Below are 26,933 nucleotides of genomic sequence, written 5' to 3' on the forward strand. Positions count from 1 at the left end.
ATGACTTGCATGGGATTTGTTATTTATTGCACAGAGCACAACATATGCATTTAGTATGCTGCTTTTTTTTTCTTTTGCCACAAGAACTTTAAGAATTACTCCATGCCTAAAGATTTCAGTTCTCCTGTGCTGATATACTTGCTTATGCACAGGCAATGGATTTTATGTAAACACTGTAATATTTCCAAACAGACTGTGACATGCAGTCATTCCTAGTTCATATAAGGTTCAAAAATGCAGTGTAATTTGTATTAGTAGTAAATCATTCACCTCATTCAGTTTAAAATGCTATCATCTCAGCTTGCAGTGTTGTCAATATAAAATGTCATAACATGATGCTCAGTTTGAACATGGAAATGGATATTAATCTCAAAATGCTTCTGTTCATTGCTAAGGCTGAATTGTACCATGTGAAACAGCGTTAGTTTGTCTGGAAAGATTTAGAATTGCACACCATCTTTATATATGGAAAACATTTTGTTACATACAGCATACTAATAACTGTTGAACTGAAGTGTTTTTCCAGCCCCAGTGGTATAATGGGAATTATACTTCAAACTGCATAATGTTTTGGGAAGGGAACATAGGCTTAGCAAAGAACATCATCATTTTGCTACAATGATAACGTACCTATTTACATAATGATAATGTACATATTTACTGCCAAGCATGTTTGTTCTGCATTAGTGTTCATAGGATCGCAGGGAGAATTACAAAATGGAAACTTCGGGTTGTGTCTGGTGGCTGTTGTTTTACAGGGAAGTGAAGAATGGATAATGTGTGATTTGGTGTTAAAACAAACAAAAAAGAGTAACACTATGAGTTAGGTTCACGTTGTATACAAGATAAAATCGACACATGCCCATTTGTTACCCTTTCTTCTTTTTATTTTTTTTTCCAAGGGACCTTGTCAGTTAAGTAAGCGAAAATCCTTTGTGAGATTCTTGGCAGCGGGCATCATAAAGATGCTAAAAGTCTATGTTAGCTGCATACGCTCGCTTTGAACACATTCTCAAGTAATGCCACTGTTGGAATCATTTCATCTGAGAGATGAAAAAAAAATCTACATTTTTGGTTACGTTTCAAAAACTCTAAATCTTTATATACATCTAAAGAATCAGGAAATCTTACTCCTGGAGGAGAAAAAAAAGTTAGGAGATGCTATTTTGTGAGCTGTTGTATGTTTTCTGAACTTTTTGTAATAGAAGGAAATCTCTTAAGAGCCCTTTTCCTCACTCTTCTAACAAAGGCATGTCCCAGTTTATTAAAAAATCATACACAACAATGCTGCCTGCCAGGTTTTATACTCCTAATGAAAATTTGGTCCAGAGCACAAAAAATATCTGGAAAAATGCCTGAAATTTCCCTGTCGCAGATGTTTCAACAGAAGGTGCTTGCATGCCATTCCTTAACACAATGCCATACGGGACTCGGTATGACCACCGCAATAACCAGTAAGTAACACACGCGGTGTGCGCATCACTGCGCCAGATTTTCCGTCTGTTGTGTGGGACTTGTATCGTGTGGATTGAGACGTACCTTGATGAAACTGTATTGTCATTGAATGATAATATTTGTGGATCACTCTGCTAGAAAACATCCTATCAAGAATGTGGGAGGTCTGTTTAAAGAGTCAGTGCAGCTCATTGGCATTGCAGTCAGTTAGAAGGGATGTGAATGCAAGCACTGAATGCCCCCCTTTTTTAGCCTATCTTCAGATGCCAATGTACAGGAGCAGCACTGCAGATATTAAAGTACTTTCTCAGTGAGAGCTGCTGTTGAATTTTAATCTCAGATACTATGTAATTAAAAGACCACGTGAAATACAATAATTATCAATGCACTGAAAAGAATTACACAGGCATAACAGTCTCCTGTGATGATTATTTTTATTCTATTAGTTTCAAAGGGCAAAGAACTAAAAGGAAACAAACAAAAAAAAATTCCTGAAATACATTTTACTGTGTCAGCTGGAGTTTTGCGGATATTATGAAAGGCAGCAAAGAAATCTAAATTGCTGATTACAAACCTTTCCCTTGTGCATCCAGATTAATTTTACCACCCTGATATCAAGAAAGGTGTTTTGGGGGTATACTCTCTTTGATTTGTTTATATGTAGGGGAGGTTATGCATGCTGTTAACATTAGCACAAATGGGTGCTACACACACAAATCACTATGTATTGCGATGAGAATATACCTGAGTGGTTCTTGTAGAACGCACTAGAAAATTATCTTGCAAGAGCTGGATCTACTTATGACAAGTGTGTTTTAGAAGGTTTCATTATTTCACATATGCATCCCCTGCCACTCTGTTATAATTTTTCTGGACAGAAAGGCGTTCCTGATATCCCTTCTATGCCAATATTTTTAATGTAAAAGAGCTGAAGGAGCCTGTGATCAGATCCAGATTAGGTTTACGTTGGGTTCAGTGTTTGGCGTCAAGGCTGAATAACAATTACGATTCAACAGCACCAAGTCTTGTGAGTTGTTTGTGGTCAGATTAGATTATCATAATAGTCCTTTCTAGCCTTAAAATCTGTGAATCGGTGAGAGTTCAGTCACATCTGAAATGGATTTGGAAAATAGAACGCTTCTAATTTAGGATTTGACACAGAATCAGAATCCTAGAAACAAGTTCAGCTCCTGAACTGTGAATCCAGATTCAAAGGGTTCTCTTTCAAGGTTCTGGTTTTTAGCCCTTCTATAAAGTAATGTCTGCAAATGTATGATCTTGTTTTTCTACTCTTTTTATTTGCAATGCTACACCTTGCTAAGATAAAACTAGAGATAGATGTGTTTCTACCAGTAGTTAAACACAATAACAAAGGAGCTGGATTCAGATATACAAGAAAAATAGAAATCAGTGTGATATGATAAAAAAAAATACACAACTTTACCTGGATTAATTAATTAAAAGAGATAGAAGCTCACCCTTTTGTACAGAGATACCTCTGCCTTTTATAAATGGAACCTTCCAGCAATTATTCAGTCCTCAGGCCTTTAAAGCAGGCATTCTCCAAAGGGATGTAGAGTAAATAATGGAAACACAGGCCATCATGTCCCATCTTTAATTCTGCTATCCTCAAGTGGACAACAAAACCTAATCAAGTTGGAAGCAAATATCAATTTCCATCTGACCCTTCGAACAGTTTTACCTACCATCAGTCCAACTCCCTGGTCTAGAACTGTTTCCCAAAGAATACAGAGAAGCATCCTATGGAGTTACTGTGGCAGATTCCTAATGTCACATGTATAATTTCTTTTAGGCAGGGGTTTTAGCCACCATGGAACTGGTTTTCAGAGAATTTATGCATGCAAAAATGTATACACGTTCCTATGACCATGCATGCAAATTGGGTAATTGCCCGTGCAAATCTAGCTTCATGGACAGCTAGCCAATTTCCCTGTCCAACCCAGTACACCATTGACACTGTACATCTAAATTATCTGAAAACTGGGCCCCAATAAAATTGCTAATAAAATAGAATAGTACAAAGGAAAACATTGCAATTATCTAACTTTTCCTTTTATCTGAGAAGAAATCAATATTACTAGAATGGATTAACTGCACTAAAATGTGTCTGACTGTAAATTCATTACTACACATTTTGCCAGGACACAGAACTGATTAACTGAATTTGCAAACAAAACAGTCATTTTCCTGCATGGTAATAAACTTTTTTCTGGAAGTTAGGGCTAATGGTTATTCTAGTTCTGTATTGGGGTGGGGGAGGGGAAGGAAAGAAAAAAGAATAGAAAATATCTTTATTAATGCCCACTGGGCTGAATTATGCTGAGAGGGTTGTATTATCAGCTAAATGTCTCAGAAGAGAGGTGTGCTGTTTTTTCTCTAAGAATTTATTTATTTTTAATTTGTTTGCTTCTTGTAGGATTTCTTTTTGCTTTTCTAAGCACACACCTGCTCTGTTTTCTCACTAGTTTTGCCATTAGCAGTCAGGCTGCCTTTTTTATTGCCTCAGGAAGAGCATTGTTTTGCAGAGCCTTTTTAATCAACCTCAATAGCACTATAGAATCATGGAAATTAGAGATGGAAATGACCTATTAGATCATCTAGTGAGTCCCCCTGCAAATGCAGAATTATATCCCTACTCAAAGCAATGAAGCACAAGAGGGTTTCTATATTACAACCTTCCAGTACTATGTATAAGTAAGGTTTAAAGATGCTTATCTGGGGCAGATTCTACACCAGAATACATCTCATTTGTGTCAGTCTACATACACAAAGTAGTGATAGATCCGATAGTATAGAGCCAATACACCACCCACCTTCTGGCCCCAGGCATAGCGAGTGCTATAGTGGGAGAAAGTGGGCATGCCCAGAGTGCCCATGAACTCTGATGATCTTCAGCGGCCAGAATGACCCATGGGGACTGTGGTCTCAGGACCACACTAAACTATCCTGGGGTGCAGACCAGCACAGTACTGGCCTAGGACTGAGGATCCACAAATGGCTCAGTTGCACCCTCCTTCTTTGCTGTGCTTAGCTGAGAAAGATTCTGGACTTGGTGCACCTGAGAATCTGACTCAGTGAAATGAGTGGACACCTACAAGTAAATGACACACACAAGTGCAGATAGATTAGGAATAGGCAAAATGATGCAAACAAAGTAAGAACTAACTTGGGACTTGGAATTGAACCAGACATGAATTTTTCAGAGGCTTAAAAAGTATGATTAGCTATAAAACAAAAACCAGCACCTGTATTTTGCTGGTGGAAGCAGAAGGCAGAAACACTTGGGTGGGAAAATATAAATGAGATACTCTTGGCATGGTATTTCCAGTCTGGCTGAAAGCAGAAAGTACTGGAAATTGCATGAGAGAGCTTGACCTTGCAAGATTTCCAACATGATCTTTTCCAGAGCAAGATGTTAGGATAAGATACCAGGCCCCAGGCCTGGCTGTCCTGTCACACTGGTTGTAGATAACATTTTAGATTTATTTTTTCACCTTTCTTTTCCGTATTTGTCTCACTCCCCACGTGTCCATGGCCCTAGTTTGCATTTCTTTGCTTATTGTATGCAGTTTTGTAACGGTGATAATATGGCACTGCTCACTTTTTATAAGCCATTTTACAATTAAATAGAATGTGCTCCTCATTTTACCCCGGTATTTGTCTTTTTCTCAATGGGCTCCACCATGCCTGATATTTCTCTGTTACTTGTGTGCTGTGGATCTGTGCTGCTCTTTCTCATTTAGAATTAGATTTGCACAGATTTATTTTTTCATTCATTAACCCTGAGATTGCCATCAGATTAGCAAAGTCAGAGACCAGTCATGTTATGTAACTGTGAATGAATGAAACACAAATATTTACTACATGGCAGCCTTTTCCTCTAATATTCTGCTGCGCTGCAGGGTTCTCTTAAGCTGCCTTGGCATACCACAATTCATGCGGCGAAAGAGCATTTTGTATGTGAAATCTACTTTATATATTTTTCTAGTTAGCAGATTGTACATGACAACCATCAGCAGGATCATACAAAGCATCTTATCCATTTCTTCACTAGTGCAAGATTCTCCCTGTTAGAATATTCTGTAGTGTTTTGCACACTATTGCATGACTCAATCTATGAAGAGTCTTAGAAGTGGTTGTACAGATGTTTTGTGGACATTTTTGTCCATACGTCTGTGTGCCACACAAAGGGTCATGAGGGATTCTTAGACATTGGTATCTTGTCTTGGGTGTTTACTACGTAATGTTGTACCCCCAAAGTTTTCCTTTTTTAGAACTCTGCATATTAGCTCAGAACTCCCATCTGCAGGAATGTCTTGTTTTTTTTTTCTTCTTACAGGTGGACAGAATTACTAACCTGACTCTAGCCAACCTAAACATCTGAAGCTGTTAGTCTTGGAAAACAGTTTTGAATGTGAAGGTTTTACTTCTCAAACTGAAATTCCTGGCAGGGAAAACTAAATAGCAGGGATAGCTAAAATAAAATTGGTCCTACCCTGTCAAGCCACCAAATGTACTCTGAATCCATATCATTGCTCTCTGCATGAAGGCTGTATATGGCAGCAATAACATCCTATCATTATGAGTTATTATAAAATGGACTTAAGGACATAAATGGAGCTTTCTGATTGGCTGGTAATTGTATCATAACAAGCTATGTCACCAATCTCCATTAAGTGCCTGAGTATGGCCTTCTTTCCTTTAGCTTTTTTATATATTTTCCATTCCATAACTCAAGTGCAGGACATTGTACTCCAGGCAGTACATATCTGGGAGCTGTGACATTTCTTATACAGCCCTAGACCCTTGGCCTATGGCTTCAGAGAACATTACGTGAGATGTTGCAGAAAACCCTTCGAAATGACAGCCTGGAGACTGCCTTATTATTGAAGTCATGGCATTAAAGATTGGTAACCAGGGGGGCAAATATAAGAGATAGATGTTAAGGGAAAAAAACACGTGAATATTTAACTCAGTTTATGTGTGTATGTACTGTAGAAATATTTACTTGTTCCAAGGGTAAGAAAAGTAAAATATTGTCCAAGAGAAAATATATTTCCTGAGATTGTGAGGACAGTATGTAGTATTAAATGTATTATCATTTGCTTGGTACCCATTTAAAAAAATGATATTGCTTAAAGAGACCATCAATACTTTATTTATCTTCCAGTTCTGTTCCTGCAGGAAGGCCCGGAGCTCCTCTTTTTGTTTGGCTGGGATGATCTTTGGGATGGGTGAAGCGGCTCTTATTTTGCCCCCTGGTGTTCCATTCCTTGCTTTATTGTCCCCACGGTATTCCACATATTCTCTCCCCATCTCCTGTACCCTTCTTTCTCTACCCTCCAAAAAGGCCAACTCCCTTTGCATTTTCTCTTTCTCACCCACGACTCCAATCTTTCTCTCACCTTCCCATGAAAATTCTCAGGGAAGGAATGCTCCAAAAGCTGCATAGAAAAGTCATTCAACGACAGAATGGGCCAGCCACACCAAGACCTCAGTAGAGACAATGTGGTAGTTCCCTACTGACCCGGGTTCTGGATTGTTGGAGGGAGGACAGAAGCACCTTTCATGCTTGCGCTGCCTTCCACTGAAGTCAGCGTTCTGAGACGGGGCTCATACAGTATAGGTGGATGGCATTCTAAAGACATTATTCTAGGGTTCAAATCCAGGAGTGCTCTTCATCTCTATGGCAGTTTTTCCCAACCTAGTAACTTGAAAATGTCCATGCCTCGTGTCCCAATGTTAGACATTTGACCACTGCCCAAAGACGTGGGCTGTTGCCCTGTGTTTAAGTTGCTAATAGGTTATATAATTAGTTTTGAGACAAACCACTCTTCCCTCCCCCCCACATATGTATATATAACAAATTCTAGTATATGTTGGTATAACTCCCGTCACTTGAAGTTGTGCCTGTTTACGCTAAGATAAATTTAAGATGTGTGTGCGTTTGTATAAATATACTTCATACCTCCAGAAAGATAGCAGCAGATATAGTATATGTGTGTAATATATAATGTGCCTTGTCTATAGATAATAGAGTATACTGATTGTATGTGTATATACTATTCGTTGGATGGCCGTCTGGAAAATCTGTTTTCTAAGGGGAAAGAAGCTCTATGAGGAATAGTTTCAGGCAATAGCAAGAGCCAGCTATTAGTTTGTATAGGGGTTGGTGTAACACCATTGGCAAATGTAAAAACCCTAAACTTTAGCAAAAGATTAGGCTGTTGATGCGGTTCATGATTTGTCAGTGATAATTGTGTTAGTTGCCATCATTCTGGGAAGGTTACTCAGTCATTGAGGGAAGTGCATTTTGCATACAGCACTTGGAGAGGCTGGACTTTGCAGTCATTTCAATGGGAATGTTCACCTCGCGTATAGCACTACTTTTGTTGAGCTGCAGATACAGGGATAGGGCACGGTCACCTGAAAAACATAAAACCAAATAGCTGTTGGAAATTCCAGGTCAAAGAGCCAAAGATATCTGTAGACACTGGCATGCCCTTATATGCATGTCAGGTCTCACCCATCATTGGAAGTACAATTGTTTCCCATAACATGATGTCATTAGCTTCCCTCAGTGGCTCCATGCATGTGTCCCCTCCAGTGGGCAGGGATTATCATCTGCTAATCACTATGCACACAGAACTGAAGAAGACACAAAGAAGTATGATCCGTGCCTTGTGGGGAGTGTGTCATTGGTGCAGAGGGGGATTTACTGCTGCTCATACCATTGGTAGCTCCTGATGTGCATTGGATCATAAGTTATAATGTTTGCCAATGGCAGCATGCCATGTAGTGGCCACTCCCCACCTCTTTTCTTCTCTAGTAGACCTTTTTATCACCAAGCGACTTTGAAGTGTGAGTGCTGTGGACGGCTGGTGATGGCTTTGTATTGCCAGGGCGTGATGCCACAGAGCTGCCTTTTCCCTCTGCATGGCCTCCAATTGCCTTTTTCCGCATGATTATCGCCCATCTGCTGCCCTCTGTGCCATGTATGGGAAGGGAGCATATGGTCCAGAAAGTTGGAACACAGGAAAGCAAGTAGTTCAGAGAGAGGAGGAAAGAAAGCCATGTGTCCAGAAGAGGGATTCACAGGCTATCGTAAGTGGAAGATTTAATGAATAGCTCTATAGCTGGGAAGCCCCCTAACACCAAGGACACATAAAGAGCAACTATGAATAAACAAAGCCAGAGTCAAGAAAAGGAACTTTTGGTAGCAGAGCCAGCTTTGCCCTTGCAAAGCCTGGTGAGTAGAAATGTCCTGTATGTAACAATGTCACAGTAAGACAGTGTCATAGACTGACTAGCCCTTCAAGCAAGCTTGGTTCCACCTTGCCTGTGACCTGGCAACCCAGTAATTAGTGGCTGCATCTGAAGGTGTTAGGGAGATTTAATTATAATGACTGATTAGTGGAAGGAGTTAGAAGGACTATACAAACAAAGATAAGAACTCAGAGTCACAGAGGATCTAGTGTGTGCTATTGGAGACATCCAGTGCCACCTGAAGAGCTGGGACTGAGCTCCTGGGTGAAGCAGTTGGGTAAGTCTTCAAGGAACAGCAGTGCTGGGAAACTCCATGGCTCTAAAGGGAAAAGAACTGGAGGAATAGCTGGAGAGGCTGAGGTTTTAGGTTTGGCTTGTGCAACTGCAGACAGACCTCATGAAGGAGGAACTGTTTGCCTGGTATGTTTGTATGGACAGGAGACGGGGAAAAGATGGGTTGGACTGGCAAAGCACCTGCACCACAGAAAACGTAAACAGTTGATTGTCTACCCTTCTCCCAATCATGGGATGTGATCAGCTTGGGTAGGTTTTAATCTGTTTAGTTTGGGTACTGGCAGCATGGGCTGGACACCTGACTAATTACCCAGGTAATTACTGAGTGGATTTGTACAGCCCACAAGGCTGTGGCATCCCTGCTCTAGTATCTGAGCTAGCTAGATTGAATATGTCTGCAATCACCCCCCCCACCCCGCCCCAACTGTAGTATAGATCAACATACCCTTAGATTATAAACTCTTTGGGACGGGAGCCAAGTCTGTTTGTCCAAAGCCTACCACAACAGGGGCCTAAACATATTAGAACCACTCTAATATAATATTAAATAACCAATCTAGTGACATGTGACTAATGCTGTCTTCACCTGTATTACCTATATGAGGGAAAGGATAACTCCAGTTCTTCAGTCCTTTCATTGCTACTTTAATGGAGGAATAGTTGTGATACCAGTTCATTTCCGCAAAAATAACCCTATATTTATCTTACCTTCCTATTCTGTATAGTCAGAAATCATGAATGAGATATCTACCAAAATCCCCATTACCCATAGACATCCTGCCACTGTTTGGAAAGCGTGTTGGTGTTCTATGTATCGTAAAACACCAGCAAAGCAGTAATGATCTTCAACCAGTCATGGTTTTCAGCTGGTGCAGTTTGTGAAACTATATCACTTTCATTTGTAACTGTCAGCGTCATGCAGTTCCCTTCCAATGAGAAATGAAAGTTTATGCATTGAAATCTGCTGATGTTAGACACTGATTCAATGAATGCTTCAAAAGTTCCTCCTGCCTCTCGTAGGAATAACGTATGCAACTGACTTTTGTCCTCCAGAGAGGGATTTCACCGAGTGTTTTGTTTGTTTTTTTTCTCCAAGAATAGGCAAAGGGCGCCTCGTTGCTGGCATGTCTAAAATGTGTAAATAAAGGTGTAGAACAGAGGTGTCTGAAAAACAACATGTTCTAGTGTACTTCGATCCTAAGTGACTTCCTTTTTTTGGCAACTACAACAACTGAAGTTCTGATCCAGTGAGCTGCTGAGCTCTTTCAGCTTCTGTTAGCTTTGGTGGGAATTTAGGCACTCGGCACCTTGCAGGATCAAGCCCTTATTCTTCGAACAAAAAGATGCATAAAGGGGCACTTTGAGCTTTTATTGAATTGGAGCCCAGGCACCAAGGGCAGGGATCTATTGAAAAGGAAATGACTTAATGTTAGGAACAAACATAGGTGGAGACAGAAGCTTAAATTAATTTGTTTTATTTGAAAGCATCCAGTTAAAATGTGGTGGTCATATTTTAACTGTTCATGTCAGCACAGCTAGAGTTACATGTAATATTGATCAATACCTAGTACTTAGGAGACTTCAGGTGCTCAGGTTGTCGGCACCTCCCAGGATTTTGGGTTTTCACACCTAACTGACCGACGCTGCAGACACCAAAAAAAAAACCTGCAGACGTTAATTGAACCCACAGTTATCTACACCTGCAAGACTGTGTGACAAAGGCCAGGATCAAATGTTGGTGTTAGTGATTAGACCTGGTTGGAACACTGTCAAAGAAATAAAATTTTGCCAAAGTATGCTGTTTCAGAAGGACAAAACATTTCATGAAGATGCACTGATTTTGATTACATTTTTATCGTGAAGGTTTTTTGAGAGTCAGTCAGACTGTCTGTGCCTGGCCAAGAGGGTAGGGCACTGGCCTGGGATGTGGGAGGCTAAGGTGCAAGTCCCTGAGTCGGAGTGATCTGGGCTGAAGAATTCTGCTGTGAATTAGGCTGCACAGGCAAATGCTCTAACCACGACCCTGCTCCAAAAACAGACTCTTTGACACAACTCCATTTTTGCAAAAAGGTTCAGTGTGGAATAAAAACACATTTTGAAACCTCCGTGGTTTCCACAAAATAGAATTGTCACCCTCCAATCTGCTCTGTTAGTAATTTGACCTGAGAGGAAGTCAGTGGGGTATTTAGAAATAAAGCTCAGTCTCCCCATCTCCCAGTCTTGAGAATTAACTTGCAAGCCTTCCTCTGTGGTCAGTGATACAATTCAAAAAAAGAATTAATAGGCTCTTTCCCCTCCTGCAGTTGCTAGAAAGTTGGTGAGATATCTGAATTTCCATGCAAAGAGCCTCTTGGCTCCTTCAGTTAAAAGGAAGGAAAATGCATGGGACTCCTTGGAGAGCTAACACCCTGGCCCTGTGAACATGAAGATGATTATTTTCCTCTAGAAGCCTTTTTCACATGTGATAAGCTTGGCATGTTGCCTTGGTTAAGTGTCAAGCCCTGCATGTTTTTGGTTTTGCCCTGGTGGTCTTGAAGAGTTACTGGAATACTTGTTGGACCTGTTTTATATCAGTGTGCGAGCTGATAGTGACATTGAGAAGAAACAGGTAGAGAAGTAGAAGGGGGATCTGGATTCTCTCTTGTTTAATTCTGATAGCAGTCTCCCAGTCTGCCCGGGCGGCCCTAAAGCCTCCCTCGGTCTTTCTTTGGCTCCTTTACTGTGCTCTTTGCATTATTATAGTGTAATCTCATCTTGCTTTTCCCCCCCTCTTGATCCCAAGGGAGGGTTGTCAAAACCCCTTATCTATTGATGAATGAAAGGAATTTCTGTCTTTGCTGCCTGGAACTGGTTAATGCAATTCCGGACACTATAGATGGGTCACTGAGTCAAGCGAGCACTGAAAGTTTAAATACATAGAAAAGATTGTATTTAGTGTGAGTGTGCTGGCGTCTCCCCTTTTTCACTTCCATGGTGGAAAATATGTGAAGTCTGAAGGCAGCTGAGAACAGTTCCTACTGTTGAATAAAATGTGACAGAGTTTTGCACCTTAAATGTTGGCAGTGCATATTGTCTGTCAGAGATGCCTTTGACATGTGCCACAATGGGCATTTTCAGTATACTGTTGGAAAAAATCTCTCATTGCTCTTCATTAGAACTTGATGGCATTGACACCTCTGTGCATCTGATTTGAGAAGCCTTATTTATGTCCAAATCCTGCTTAAATTAAACAAGAGAATGGGAGTTTTCCCAGGAATAAGGGATGACTAAGAGATTAATGTTTTTTGCCCTTTGTTAAGGCCCAATCCCTCAAGATACTGAGCATGTCCTGTGAGCTGCCTAAAACCCTCAAAATCTATTGAAATTAAAGGTAGTTGAAGATAGCTTGGCACCTGGCAAGACCAGGAGCAGGAAACTTTCAAAAAGCTCGGGTCCCAGAAAGCACCTATTTCACCTTCAGAATTTTACTGCAGCTTTCCTGCTAACTAGAAATCTCCTCCTGCACCAATGAGATCAATGGGATTTTTTTTGTCATTGACTTCAGTGAATGCAGGATCAAACTCTGTCTGTTTAGTCACCTGTTGCATTTTCTCCCTATTTCGGATTGTGAGCATTCCTTAGGGTAGGGACTGTCTTTGTTTTATTCACTTGTACAGCACCTCACATAGTATGCCCTAATTCTTGAGAACGCTAGGCAGTATTGCAATATAAATGATTATTGCATTGTGTGTCTATTTAACACACATTCTCATGTGAACACATAGAGTCATGTGGCAGTATGGATACTGCCACACAAATACATGTGTTAGCCCAAGCACCAGCCCCTTCACAGCACTTGTGTGAACAAAACCTTGCTTGCCCAAATATTCATGAACAGCAAATAAAAGGGGATCACGAGTACCACTGAATAGAATGTACTGATTTTGGGCTGGAGCCAACGCCCCTGGAAGCCAGTGGGAGTCTTTCCATTGATTTCAGTATGCTTTCGATCAGGCCCTTTATTACATTAATGTTTGCAGATAATTTTTGCAGTATTCACCCCAGCTCTAATCACATTGCAAGCATATTCATATGGTATATTCACATAAATATATGCTGTGATTCATAAACAGATTACATTTGCATCTGTCGACTATGTCTAGGAAAGTGACAATGAAGAAAATAACAAAACATGAAAAGGGGAGAGAGAAGTAATTGTATGTCACTCTAGGAAGAATCATAGAAGATTAGGGTTGGAAGAGACCTCAGGAGGTCATCTAGTCCAATCCCCTGCTCAAAGCAGGACCAGCACCAACTAAATCATCCCAGCCAGGGCTTTGTCAAGCCTGACCTTAAAAACCTCTAAGGATGGAGATTCCACCACCTCCCTAGGGAACCCATTCCAGTGCTTCACCACCCTCCTAGTGAAATATTGTTTCCTAATATCCAACCTAGACCACCCCCACTGGAACTTGAGACCATTACTCCTTGTTCTGTCATCTGCCACCACTGAGAACAGCCTAGCTCCATCCTCTTTGGAACCCCCTTTCAGGTAGTTTGAATGCTGCTATCAAATCACCCCTCAGTCGTCCTTTCTACAGACTAAATAACCCCAGTTTCCTCAGCCTCTCCTTGTAAGTCATGTGCCCCAGCCCCCTAATCATTTTTGTTACCCTCTGCTGGACTCTCTCCAATTTGTCCACATCCCCTCTGTAGTGGGGGGACCAAGAAACATAACTTCATTACCTCCCTATCTCAGGAATCGGGAATAGGGGATCACCAAACCTTTCAAGAACATTCTGCACAGAACAACCAATTAGATACCATTTGTTTAGAATGGCATTATTTCAGACCATCCTAGGGATGAATTCTTAATTAGGTCATATGCTTCCACTTTTGTTTATTCCCTGAAATCCCCTCCTATACAGCCAGATTCTGGTCTCAGTTAAAGTGGTGTAAATGAGAATAAAATTTAGCCCCAAGTGTCTATTCAGAGATTGACTTGTACATTGCAGTAAAATATTGCTCATGGGGTAGGGGATAATTCTTTCAATGGTGCATGTATGTGTACACATGCCTGTACTCTTACATTCTGGAAGGGACAATTTTCACTTGGGGACAATGATTTTTACTTCTCCAGGGGCAACAGAGTGTCAGTATTGGTTTTATTAATTTTTCTTTTCAACACTTTCCTCTGGGCTGGAAGAAGGGCATCTCCTGTAATTCTGCCTCCACTGTTTTGTGAATAAGCTGGCGGTAGATGTGATTAAAGAAACACCTACTAAATCATCCTCCTCTAGGTGCCAAAGTTTGTAGGCAGTTGTGCAAGACACCTGGGATTCACCCACCCAGGTAGTGAGAGTGCCAAGAGGAGTACTTCAAACCTGGCATTCTTGTATATCCATATAATCTACTGGGCTGGCTAACATGAGGCTTTCTAAAGTTGTTCCTGCCCAAAGCAGAAGCATGATTTCAAAAATGTGGGTTGTTTTTTTGTCGTCCCCCCCCCTTGGAATTTACTGCTTCTGTGCTCTATGGATATATGTATAGAATATCCAGAAAAGTGGGGCGGGGGACCAGATTTTCAAAAGTGATTTTTGAGTGGCCAACTTTGTATGGACCTGATTTTCAGAAAGTGCTGAATACCCATCCTCTAAAAACTGAGACCCTTTAAGAGATCTCAAACTGAGCATCCAAACTACCAGTCAACTTCAGAAAAACCATGGACTGACAAGCCCCGAGCCAGAAAGGCAGTATAAGCTCATGTTGCACTACAGGTTCATTTGACACAACAGATGCTATATGAAACCTCACGGCTTCTGTGTATGGCACTAAATAGATTTTAAAAAAATCTTAATAAAAGCATCGCATATCTGGGGAATTTCAAACTATACAACCTTGCAGCATATTAATACGGGCTTCAGATGGCTGGGCATCTATAATCCATTGCAACACAAAAAAGCAGAAAGGTCATTATTTTCCATATATTTTTATTTCCCTCCAAATATCAATACCATATCAACTGTTAATCTGAAAAACCTCATTTTAATGTCCGCTTTCGCACAGTTATGAAAATGCAGGTAATGTATTCCTGCTACTAATTGTATTTGAGAAAGTGTTATTAATTTCATATATCAAGTTCGTAGTGGCCATCTGTTCCCTCCGAACTGCTGCATCTCCCTCCATCTGCCCTGTTTTTCTTCTGCTAATCGGGTGGCAGGGGCTCAGATGATCGGGAAGTTTCACTCTGACTTTTGATTTGTCACTCATCATCAAGCCAGCTGTGCATTTTTAAACAGACTCTTACGACGGGTGGTGCTGAATTTAAATCTTACTGTCTGATTTTTTTTTCAAATTTTTATCATACCAAAAAAAAAAATCAGAAAAGCCAGATTGTATTTTCTACAGTGTAAAATGTGCTTTGCTGCCACTAATTTGGCTGCATCTGCACTCTCATGAATATAGATGAAGGTACATGTCCAGGATATTATTAGGGACTACAGAGAGTGGGGAAGAATTTCAAGTGTAGTAAGACACTATGGATTTTTAGTGCTGAGAACAGTGGGGCAAGCTGATGTGCAGCTCCAGACTTCTATCAACAGTAAATCCAAGTTAAATTGTTAATTTAGAATGTGCAGAACAGGTACAGTAGGTAGCAAGCGTTTGTGTGTCTAAGTGGGAAAAATGTACACACAAAGTCAGTATGTGTACCAAGCTTTTTTTCCCTTTCCTTTCCTCTCTGAATACTCAGCTCTGTCAATCACACTTAAAACATTTTAAAAATTACTTGTATCTTTAAAATTATGGTACATGTGAAACTCACAAATCTATTTAATAGGAACATGGGACTTGCTATCTCGGTCCATTTAATCCAATATATGCCTCTGAGAGTGGCGAAGAGCAGATGCTTCAGAGGAAGGTACAAGAAATTCTGCAGTAGTCAGCTATGGGACAAGCTGCTACCGTGAAAGTCTCTTCCTAATAGTAAGAGACTAGCCTAAGCCATACGCCTGAGGTTTTATCTCCCTTCCAATATTTTATTATTCTTATCTATAACAACTCTGGGTATTCTTATCCATAGAAAGGCCCAGTTCCTTTTTGATTCTTGCTAAAATCATTAAAGTTGTAACACCCAAAGGGAAAGATTAATTATTTATGGGTTGATGCAAGGAGGAGACATTTTATAAGCAGTGATGGGGTAAAATTAAGGAAGGGAAAATTCAGGTTGAATATCAGGCAAAAATTCCCAGATAATGCAGCGTAATAAGCTAGGCAGTAAACTCCCAAGGGAAGTTGTAGAAACCTCATCACTTGGGCCAGTTGACAAAACAATAGAAAATATACTTCAGTGAAACTGTGCTGGACTGTATAGCATAATTGGTCTCTTCTATCTCTAATATCTATGGTTCTCTGATCTTATTTATGAAAGCAAAATAGCACTAGGACATTTGCAAAAAGAAATGTGATCATGGGACCAGCAGCATATGATATTGTTTAACAACTTAGAGGTGAAGTTTGATTATTTCTCTTTGCAGGTGTTCATATTTGATGGATCTGGATCTACAGCACACATGGGATTTTGTTTATTATTAGCAAATGAGAGAAACATTGAGGTGCTGCCATCCATCCTTTCTTTTCACCCTCCAAACATAGACACGCCCATCTTTCTGTTAGGGATCTTGGGTAGTTCATTCAAGAATAAATTTTCTGTACTAAAAAGTACTGTAATTAAAACTACTGATACACAGCACTCCAAATATAGTGGTGTCTTTTACTGCATTACATGAGTTTACATACTCTGAGCTGTATTTGAGTTTCATGTTTGATTCCCTCAGCCTCGAATCAAAACTCATTCAGAACTGTTGTTTCACCTGATTCCTGGCTGAGGCCATGGAATGGAGCCATGAAACCAGCATGATTCAGTGACTGAAAACATAAATCCAAGCCAAACACACTCTAAAGTTTTGAGAACCTAAACAAATGTCTTGCTTAACCTGGTTGGAGTTTCTAGCAAAATCTGAAAGCAAGCAAGTTTTGTGTGGTTTCTGACTTTCCCAAAACTTTACCCAACTCAGTTTTTGGCTAAGTAAAATGTGACTAAAAAGGTGTATGTGTTTGTGTCTAATTTTCATGTATAGTTATATTGTTCATACCTAAATACCATATTTTGTATTCACATTCACAGTAATTGCATACACATGACCAGTTACACATCCAGCTGGTCATCTCCACACCTATTCACCACAATTGTGCATGCAATCATGCACTTTTCCAAAAATGTAGCCCAATGTAATTATAGTTTGGCTCGCTAGTGTGAATTGTGCCTATGTTGAAACAATCACTTCTAGTTAGAGCTGAACAGACAGCTTTACACAGCAAAACTTCTCAATTTTTGGATTTTGGACAGCTTACAAAAAGGCCAGAAAAGTCAACAGTGTAATTTAGGTTTTGTTCCATCAACGAAGGGAAGTTTCATCAGCACCTATTGCTTTTCCTTTTAATTTGCAGAAAAATGTTGTTAATGAATTTCCAATTATTTTATTCTTCCAGCCTTACTCTCAATGACCTTGATTTCCACCCAACCACCCCCTTCCCATTTATCCTAAGGTCTTTTTACACTGTCAGAGCAGTTTAAAAGGACCTTAATGTAAATAAGAATCATGGTCATTGACTTCAGTGAAACCACATGTGGAATAAGATACGACAGACCATTAGTAAGGATGATAGAACCTTTTAATTATTCTGTAATTTACCCATTTTTCACATGACTGAGTTTTCAATATAATCCATATATTGAAGCATATTTCTAATATTACATAATATCATGAAAAGTGATGCCTCATGGTGTAGAGCAGAAAAGCTTTCACCAGGAAAACCTAAGGCATATCACTGTCCACAGAGAGAGGAAATAGCCATATTACTTTTCTGAGACAAGGTGGATGAGATAATATATCTCAGTGGACCAACTTCTGTGGGTGAAAAAGACAAGCTTTCAAGCTACACAGAGTCTTTCAAAAAGTTGGTCCCATAAAAGATATTACTTCACTCACCTTGTCTCTCATGTATCCTGGGACCAACATGGCTACACCAACACTGCATACAACATATTACTTTTCTGGTATATCTATATGCTTAAAGGTTTAATTCATTCTTGGGTCCCAATTGTGAAAGGTGCTGAATGCCTCCTTGGCGGTGCTAAGAACAATCTGCTCTGAGTGAAGTCAGTGGGATTCCATAACTCCCATTGTTATTAATAATGATCTTTCTTGATCTAATTAGTTTGACTTCAATCCAGGTCAGAAGATGGTCCAATTCTTCTGTTTTATGAGGTATCCCCACTCTGCCTTTACCTCCAGCACTCAGGGTGCTATGCATTACAGTAATAATAAAAACTGGGCCAAGGGCCATAGCAGATATAAATGGGCACAGCTCACTTGAATTTAATTGAGCTGTACCTATGTACACAAGCTAAGGATCTGGTCCATGCTTACAACAACCCTATTAAAAGCCCCAGGTAAAAATAAACAAGAAGCAAATACAAAAATAAATAAAAGAAAGGAACGGGGAGCACTGGATAATAATACACCTCAGACTATCAATGTTCTTAATAAAAAATTCACAAATAACACTGGAGTGGTTTTTCAAAATGGGGAGAGATGTTCACAACTAGGGCCCACTAGACCAAAGACAAGCTTTGATATGTGCTATTCCACGTGTTCATTTATGATCTGAAAAACTGGGTGAACAGTGCTTATTAGCCAAGGTGGTCAGGGACACAACCCCATGCTCTGAGCAACCCTAATCCTCTGACTACCAGAAGCTGGCAGTGGAAGACAGGGGTATATCACACCAGAATTGCCCTCTTCTGTACAGTGCCCTGTAAATCTCTGGTACTGGCCACTGTTGGAGACAGGATAGTGGACAAGATGTATCATGGTCTGACCCAGTAAGGCAGCTCTTGTGCTCGTATGTCTCCAAAGCTGAGATTTGACTATGCAATGTCCAAAAGGGGACAGAGCTCGGATACCCATCAGGATATGGCTTCAGAAGTCTTAAATATAGACAGTCTAAAACTGATTGTAATTTGGCCTTCTCTATCTTATTTTACGGTCAGGTCACACACACAGCACAGGATGTAATGTCATCACAATTGTGCCAGCTAATTATCTAAAGTGGTGCTGTATTCTGGACAAGTTGAGTGCATCAAAGCTAACCTCATATAAGGCTTGAAAAGAGGTAATTGCAATAAGTGTGACATGAGAATACGAGGTCATGCGTTCCTATTTTGAGGTCATTGCAAAATGTATAACAGCACAGGCTGCATAGATTGTGCAAATAATAACAATAAAAATTATATCTGATCCATGGCTTTTCATGAATATCGTGTGATCAAAAGTGGCAACAGGTAGGATTCTTTTACTGAATTTCCTCAACAAATGGGGACACAAAAGAGTTACCTATTGTTGAGTGCCTCTATACAGACTCAAGAAGAGGAAGAAGTGCAAGATGAGGAAGAATACTATGGAATTAATTTGCAGGGTCTACAGGTCAAGGAATGTATACTTGTGTATCAGCAATGCACTGATAATACTCTGCCAGTATTAATAAATCTCAGCCAAAGTCCTTTTACAAATGCTAAATAAAATAGGAGACAGGAAAGATCCCTGAAGGATGCCACATCAAAAAGCCCTCAGTGATTATACAACGGTCTATTATTACCAGCTGACTTAACTTCTAGATATAACTAGAACCACTAAAAGGCTGTTATAGAAATACCAGCAACATCTCTTAGTCACCAAAGCAACAACCCTGGTCAATGACATCACAAGCTGCTGAAAGGTTCAGCATGACCACATGGGCTAGGTGACCCCATTCTAAAAAAAGCAAGAGTCTCATTAATGCCCCTGATCTTTCATAACCCTGACAAAGAAAGACTTGAACCCAGAATGGAATGTATTCAGAGTATCAATGGTGACAAGGATACCTTAAATGGACTCTGCCACCTTATTAATTATTTAATGTGTTGAAAGAGAGTTGGTGACTCGTGTGTACGTGTATGTATATAGACAATGGATTTCTGACTGCACATGTGTAAACTGTTCCTTTTGTTGTTTAGAAGATGACCATATAGCCAGTATTTTCTACTGCAGTGTTTAAGCATAAACCATATGACATTATGTTTTATTTAAAACTGGGCTTGTACAACTGAGGCTGGAAACGTGTACCTTTAGAACATTTCCATATTGCATAGTGCCACCATATGCTGCCTACTTTAATCTTTGAAAAGAGATTGCCTATTGCCTAAAGGTAACATGTCTCAAGTTTACAAACTACATACATATTGCTTAAGGGCAGAAGTGAAACCATTAAATTAAGAGAATGCACTATGGTTAGCTTAAAGGTGTTAATGCAGATCTGTGATACTCCATTCTTTAAAACTGAACTATATTGTAGTGTGAAGTCAAAATGAAAGGGCTGGAAGCTTAGGTTTGGTAACTGTATTTTGATATGAAATGGGGAAAAAAGAAGCCAGATTAGACACAGATGCATCTACCTTAAGTGTCCTTGGAACCTCTTGAAAGAAAAACTGTAATTACGAAGTGAGCTTTTCATGTTTCTCAGCATTAGTATAAATGGAAAAGTAGCCACTGGATATTACTACTAATTTAACGGAAGGATTCATTCGAATGTTTTTTTTCTGAATTATCTTGTACATATTTTAAAGAGAGAAGTTGCAATTTATATATGTTAATATTTAGTTTTTGTTAAATTTAGATTGCTTCACAGTAATTTAATAAATTTCCACCCAGTGTTTGCCTTTAGGTGGCTTCAGAGAATTTAGAGATGGAAAAGATCTAATCCCTGCCAATAAAAGATTATTCCCCTATTGCAGATGTTCCGGTATTTTGTCCCCTCTAGTTCTAAATATCTCAAGTGGTGAGGTTTCCATTATTTCCTCTTGAAGAATATTCCATATGGCTAATATATATCATAGGTGATAAGCAGCTCTTGCAACATTATTATTGTATGTATTATATTTGTATCAAGATAGCTCTGAGAAAAGCCAGTCAAAAATCAGAGCTCCATTGTGCCATGCTGACAAATAACATAGTTTACAATCTAGGTCTCAGCAGGATTCAACAGGGAGGCAAAACAGACAAATGAAGCAAGAAGACAAGGTAACAGAGTATAGCAGAAAAATATACCTCATAGCCTAACCAATGCCAGTTGGCAGCAACTTGGCAGAAATGGATTTTAAGGAGGCATTTAAGAGAGGATACGGTGATGGCTTTACAAATTTTGGTGTGGAGCAACATGGGATAAAGCTCAGAAATGCCTGATGAAGAAGCAGACAAGCCAGGGAGTGAGGCAGCTGTTTTTGAAGTCTGTGGAAATTGAGGATGCTATGTACTTCACAGTGTTATGTTCAGAGCACACATGCACAGAAAAGTTAGATAAAAACATAAATACGCTAGCTGGAAAGTTGCAATGTAACTCTGCTTTATTTCTTAGACTTCAGCATGATAACATACAAGAACCCCAAAACACAAAGAGAAAACAGGCTGCTCCTTCCGGCAGAGGAGGACAACTCACCCTACCTTGCTTTAAGCAGGCTCTTTCCAGACTGGCTGTCTGCTGACTGACTCAGTCTACCGAGATCACATGGGTTCCCTCAGAACCCCCTAGCCTGCAAGCAGGATCAGGAACACACTTAAGTTATTGCTTGTCTTTTTTTAACCAGTTTCTAATACACCACACAGAGGAGGTACTCAAAATTGGGTTCAGTATCAGGAATGTTCAGCCTATTCTTTCCATTTCTTAATTCTATCCTATTCCTTCCTCATTACTCTGTAAATAATTACTGGACACTAAACTAAAAGTGAACAGCACCCCTTCTCTGAAATTATATGCAAACATGCAGAGCGTTTGCATGTCCCTTTTCCTGATTTTCTCAGCATACAACATTTTATTCTGGGTAATTAAGGTAGTTGTATGGGAAACTTCTGAAATATTGGAATATTTTTAAATAAGTGAAGATTTCTCATGTTCTTGGTATATTTCTTGTGCTGGCATAGAGCTTGTTCAGTGGTAAAGACATTTTTATGTTTTTCAGTGACAGGCTTCACATAGTGTACATTTTTTGGAGGGTGTTGATGCTTCTGTTGCTCTGAGCAACACAAGGAAGTTAGGTAATTGTTTATAGGAAAAAGTCACGGCATGCACTAAACACAGTCTCCAGTTTCCAAAGCAAGTATTGTGATATTCAGCTTACAAGTCATCCGCATTAGCTGCTAGTGCTAACACAGGCATCCTTGCAATAGTTCCACATCACTAAATAGTCTTCAAAAATACCACTGCAGCTTAATTTACTTAATATTAGTATCCATGTTAACCTAATACCTTTCTTTTAAAAAAAAATTGGCAGTTTATAACATGCTTTCTTATCAGGTAATAACTATCTAGATTTATTTAAAGAGCTCTTTCTTGTTAGCACAAGAAACAAAACCCTACAATGATAGCAGATTAGGTTCCCCCTGAGGCCTAGTTCAGACAGTTTGTGCCTTTGTGTTCGCCTTTCCTCTATTGTAAGACGTGTTCAGTGGTCTGTGTTTTGAAGCCTGTAGGGAAGAGATTAAGTTCTCTTCAGCTGGCTGTCTAAGGGTGTGGCTTTTTAACATTTTGGCTAGCAGATGGTGACAAACCAACAGGTGCACCCAGATCACTGCACCAGGCTTTTTACATCTGCTAGGCACACAAATAGGGTATGCTAGGCTACTTCCCCCACACCAGCTGGAACATTTACTATTACCAAGTATGGCAGCAGACAAGGTGGTGAGAGATGAGGGCTGACCTTCAACTATTAACCTTCCTAAGTTATACTCTGAAAAGGATCAGAATGGCAAGAATGCTTTGATGTGAATATTACACGATGAAAAATCAATAAAGACTACACGGTGATTAGCTGTTGTAGGAAATGGAGGGCAGTTTTAGTTAAAAAATAAAAAGTTTTTACAGTGAGTGACAGGTGCTCTCAGCAGCCACAAAATATTACAATTTTAGCAGGTCTCTTGTTTGCATCCACTGCTTCATATGGTACAGGTGACCAAACAAACTGCCTCAGCTCTCCAGATTCTTTCTGAAAATAAAAAATGCACTGCTCAGACTAAAGTTTGCTAAGGCCGATTCAACTCCGTTCTTTTTTTAAATGAATTAACAAGATTCCAGCTCATTTTACTTAATGCAGAAAGCATTATTAGTACAGAATCAGGCCATAATCTTTTAGTGCAATTAATTTGTAGTGCTATAGTACTAAGAGGAGTTAAAATGCCCGCAAATAGCTGTTTCAAGATTAATGTCTTCGTTTTCTTGGAATATAGAAGCTACTGAAAAGGAGTTCAGGAGACAAAAAGGGGACTCAAGTTGTATTCACTTTGATATTTGCAAAACATTTATTTATTTATTTTACAAAATGACATTAATGTAGGTTTCTTCTAAAGGTAAGTGAAATCAGATGGGAAACAAAAAAAAATCTGTGCTGACGTTCATGCACTAAAATGCGCGCGTTTCTGATTGAGGGAAAGGAGGAAGGATCAGGATGGAAGAGGAAAAAAAGAGATTCTGTAGTACTGTTATGATATCAGAAAATATAGTGAGGAGGGATGCTGTGTCAGTATGTGATTTTTATATACCTCATGTGCAGAAAGTGGGAGGGAAATGTAAGCACTGATGGTTTCGTCATGAATCCCCAGGAAAGCTTTGTTAAGGGGGGAACGCAGAAGACAGTAGTTAACAGTAAGACAGAGAGCAGGGATCGATAACCTGTACAGGTAGAGAAAGAGGTGAAGTGAATGCCCTTATCTTGCCAGTTTTATTCTAGATAATAACTCATTTTTCTTCAGTATTTCCATTGTATTTGATATATTTATGGTCAAACACATCTAGGGGAGACTGGTAAATACTTGGGTTACATTAGGTTGTATTCTAACGTGATTGGTGAATTTTTGCAGGGGACCACATTGGAGAGAGTGATGAAAAACGAGTAGAAAATGGATAGTGGCTAAAAGACAGAGGCGCTAAAGTGTAAATGATGCACCATGGATAAAGAATTAAGAATTGTGTATGTTTCTGTACTAAATAATGGGTGAGTTTAAAGGAAATTATCTGAAACTTTTGAAACCTGTGCTTTGCCGACTCCCAATCCTTTCCCTTCCCAACCCAATCAGACCCTTCCGTACATCCCTCTCTCCCCATCTTCTGCAATGTAACCCCTAATCCAGCTCAGCTTCCACTCTCTGAGAGCAAGCAGCTCTCCAGCTGATCTCCCTGGCCTGGAATCAGAAATTCAAGTTATCTATTTCCCTCCCTGATGCTTCTCTTCCCCCTCCCTTTCGCTCTAACCTGATCTGAGGTCTGTTCTTCCCCCAGGGCCCTTTCCTTTTGCTGATGTTCTGGCTCCATTGCAGGGTCTCAGCAAACCTGGCAGTTTCTGCCAGACTAGCAGCTGTCTTCAACTCTCCTGGCTCGAGGGCTTCCCTGGGTCAGAAGCACATCATGAAGTAATGAATTGCGTGTCTATCATGTGGAGGAAGCACTAGGGCGTAAGAGATTTGAAGAAAGTATCCAGCCCAGAAGAGACTGCCCGACCTGCTGAGGCCTCACAAAAGGATTTGCTAGGCACAGGTCGAAAGATCTGTTGGGGACAGAAGAAACCTTAGAAGGGATTGCGAGGTTGGTTATTTTTCTGCACTGATCTGAGCTATAAGAGAGGCCTGGTGTCAGAACCAAGCTTTGGGCTGGTGATTCTTCATTCTTCTGGACTGTTCCACCCTGCCTTAGTGCGTACCTTCCACAGTATGGCTGAAGAAAAGAGCAACAGGAATAATGAGAAATGTTTTCATCATGACGATGGCTGAGCAATGCGCTGTCTGAAGTGACAGACTGGGTACAGCAGAGGCTTGTGTAAATAGCTATAAGGGGAACTGGAGAGTAGCACCAGTCACATTTACATGACCCCTACTACCTTTGCTGGTACTGCTTTGACAGAGTAGGAGATGAGGCAATTGGTATTAAATGGATTGCTGTAATCAAGAGACTTGACATGTAGCATGTGTGCCATTGCCCTCTGCTGGATGGGATGTCAGACCTACTCTTATGTGCGGTTATGTATCTCATCCATTTTATGAACCACTTAAGGTTGGTTAGTAACAGTCACATAGTTACTCAGGATCACATGACTTGCAAAACTATACCACTTAAGAGCATGATAGATGGTGGTTGAAGATAGACAGTAAAAGATTTTACTCTATGTAGAAAAAACACAAGTCCAGGAGGGAATGTGGACTGAGTGAGGGTTTGGAGGGAGGTGAGGGCAGAGTGTTTGGGGTGGTAGGAAGAAAGAGTGAAGAAAGAAGGTGAAGAGAAGAACAGAGAGGACAGGAGGGGAGGGGGAATAATGAAGGGGAAAAATATTAAAAGGTAAAAGAAAAGTTCCTTTTGAGAGAAGAGAAATGAAATGAATGAGCGAAGGTGGATGGAAAAGGTAAATTGAGTCACAAAGGGAATATATGCCTTCGCTACTAATTTTGATACATCGTTCAGAAATTCATATATATTCAAATGTTTGTTTAAAAAGTAAAATTTGCAAATTTATTCCTACTGTAAGTGTAGCTAACTTCATAAATATTTAGACATTTTTAGCAAAGCTGTTAATGTCTAACCTTTGTATGAATCTATAATTTGGTATAAAAGGTATTAAATGCTGTAGTAATGTCACAAATGTCTATAAATATTCACCACTTATTTACATTTCACAGACCACAAGAGAGACATTAATGAATACAGCCCATTATTCCTTAAAGAAAAGTCCACAGAAGTTCATACAGTAGGATAACCTTTTTACAAGCTATTTAAACCACCGTGTAGAATTTCACAGAGAAATGCATCCCTGCTACAGAGAGTTCTATAGGATAGTTCAAAACAGTTATAAAAGGGAGATTATTCTCTATTAAATTGTGTAGGATTATCGAGTAATTTCTATAAATCTCTATTACCCTTCTATAGAACATTATTAGTTCCATCCCTACTAAATTCTACAGACCTCTGCTCTGTAAGGTTAGACTCATTACACTGATGAAAAATCCTTTCAGACTGACATGTTTTTCTTCCCCAATTTCAATCCTACACTTCTTTTACTGGTAGGAGGTGTACTGTTCCCACACGTTCTGGGAGGCTCCTAGAAAGTTCAAAACCCAGTTTTTTTCTACCAGGACTGCAGCGGTGAGGAACTAGACCAGAAAGGGTTAAGTGGCTGGAGACCAGATGCAGCTGGGCTCTGTTAAACTGCAGGGCACAGCTGTTATGTATAAAAAGGAAGAGTGTACTGAACTTCTCCTGAAAAGTTCAGCCTCTTACTACCCTGGAAAAGGAAGAACTTTGTAGGTATTTTGTTTTGTTCAGTGAATTGCTCTCACTATTAGTTAGTGACAGCCCATACTGGATGTTCATTTTTAGGCATAACTAGAAAAGATAATTATAGGTTAAACTGGGGAGGGGCAAAGAAATAAGAACAAGCAGAAACCTAATATGAACCCTTTGAAAAAGGGTTTTAAAAAGATTAGTAAAGTCTCTATCACTGCTGATTCAGGAAGCTTTCAGATAAGTCCAGCTTGTAAGTTTCTACCCAGAAAATTCCCTGTTGGCCTTATCCAAATGTTGTATGTCTGTTTTCATATCTGTTGGTGTATTCACATGTGTGTCCCCCAATAAAAACTTGGATAGGGCCATAAGGTATATGCTGTGTTGTAAGCTTGCTGAAATTTCATGGGTGCTTTTTATTGATCTTGTAAACAATCTTTGAGCTGCCTATTGTTTACATTGTTCTAACCTGTCTAATGCAAAATTGGAGAAACTCTATGGGC

The 26,933-nt window shown here is 39.8% G+C and overlaps 1 long non-coding RNA gene across 1 annotated transcript in view; it reads left to right on the plus strand.

The window, feature by feature from the left end:
• Positions 1-26,933, plus strand: part of LOC142070972 (uncharacterized) — a 248,680-nt gene that overhangs the window by 11,191 nt on the left and 210,556 nt on the right. The window contains exons 2-3 of the long non-coding RNA XR_012666921.1: positions 24,024-24,157; positions 24,442-24,744. This is a non-coding gene — a long non-coding RNA (uncharacterized LOC142070972). The remainder of the gene's footprint in view (positions 1-24,023; positions 24,158-24,441; positions 24,745-26,933) is intronic.

The sequence above is a fragment of the Caretta caretta genome, chromosome 2 (genome assembly GCF_965140235.1).
Source record: "Caretta caretta isolate rCarCar2 chromosome 2, rCarCar1.hap1, whole genome shotgun sequence".
Classification (NCBI taxonomy): domain Eukaryota; kingdom Metazoa; phylum Chordata; order Testudines; family Cheloniidae; genus Caretta; species Caretta caretta.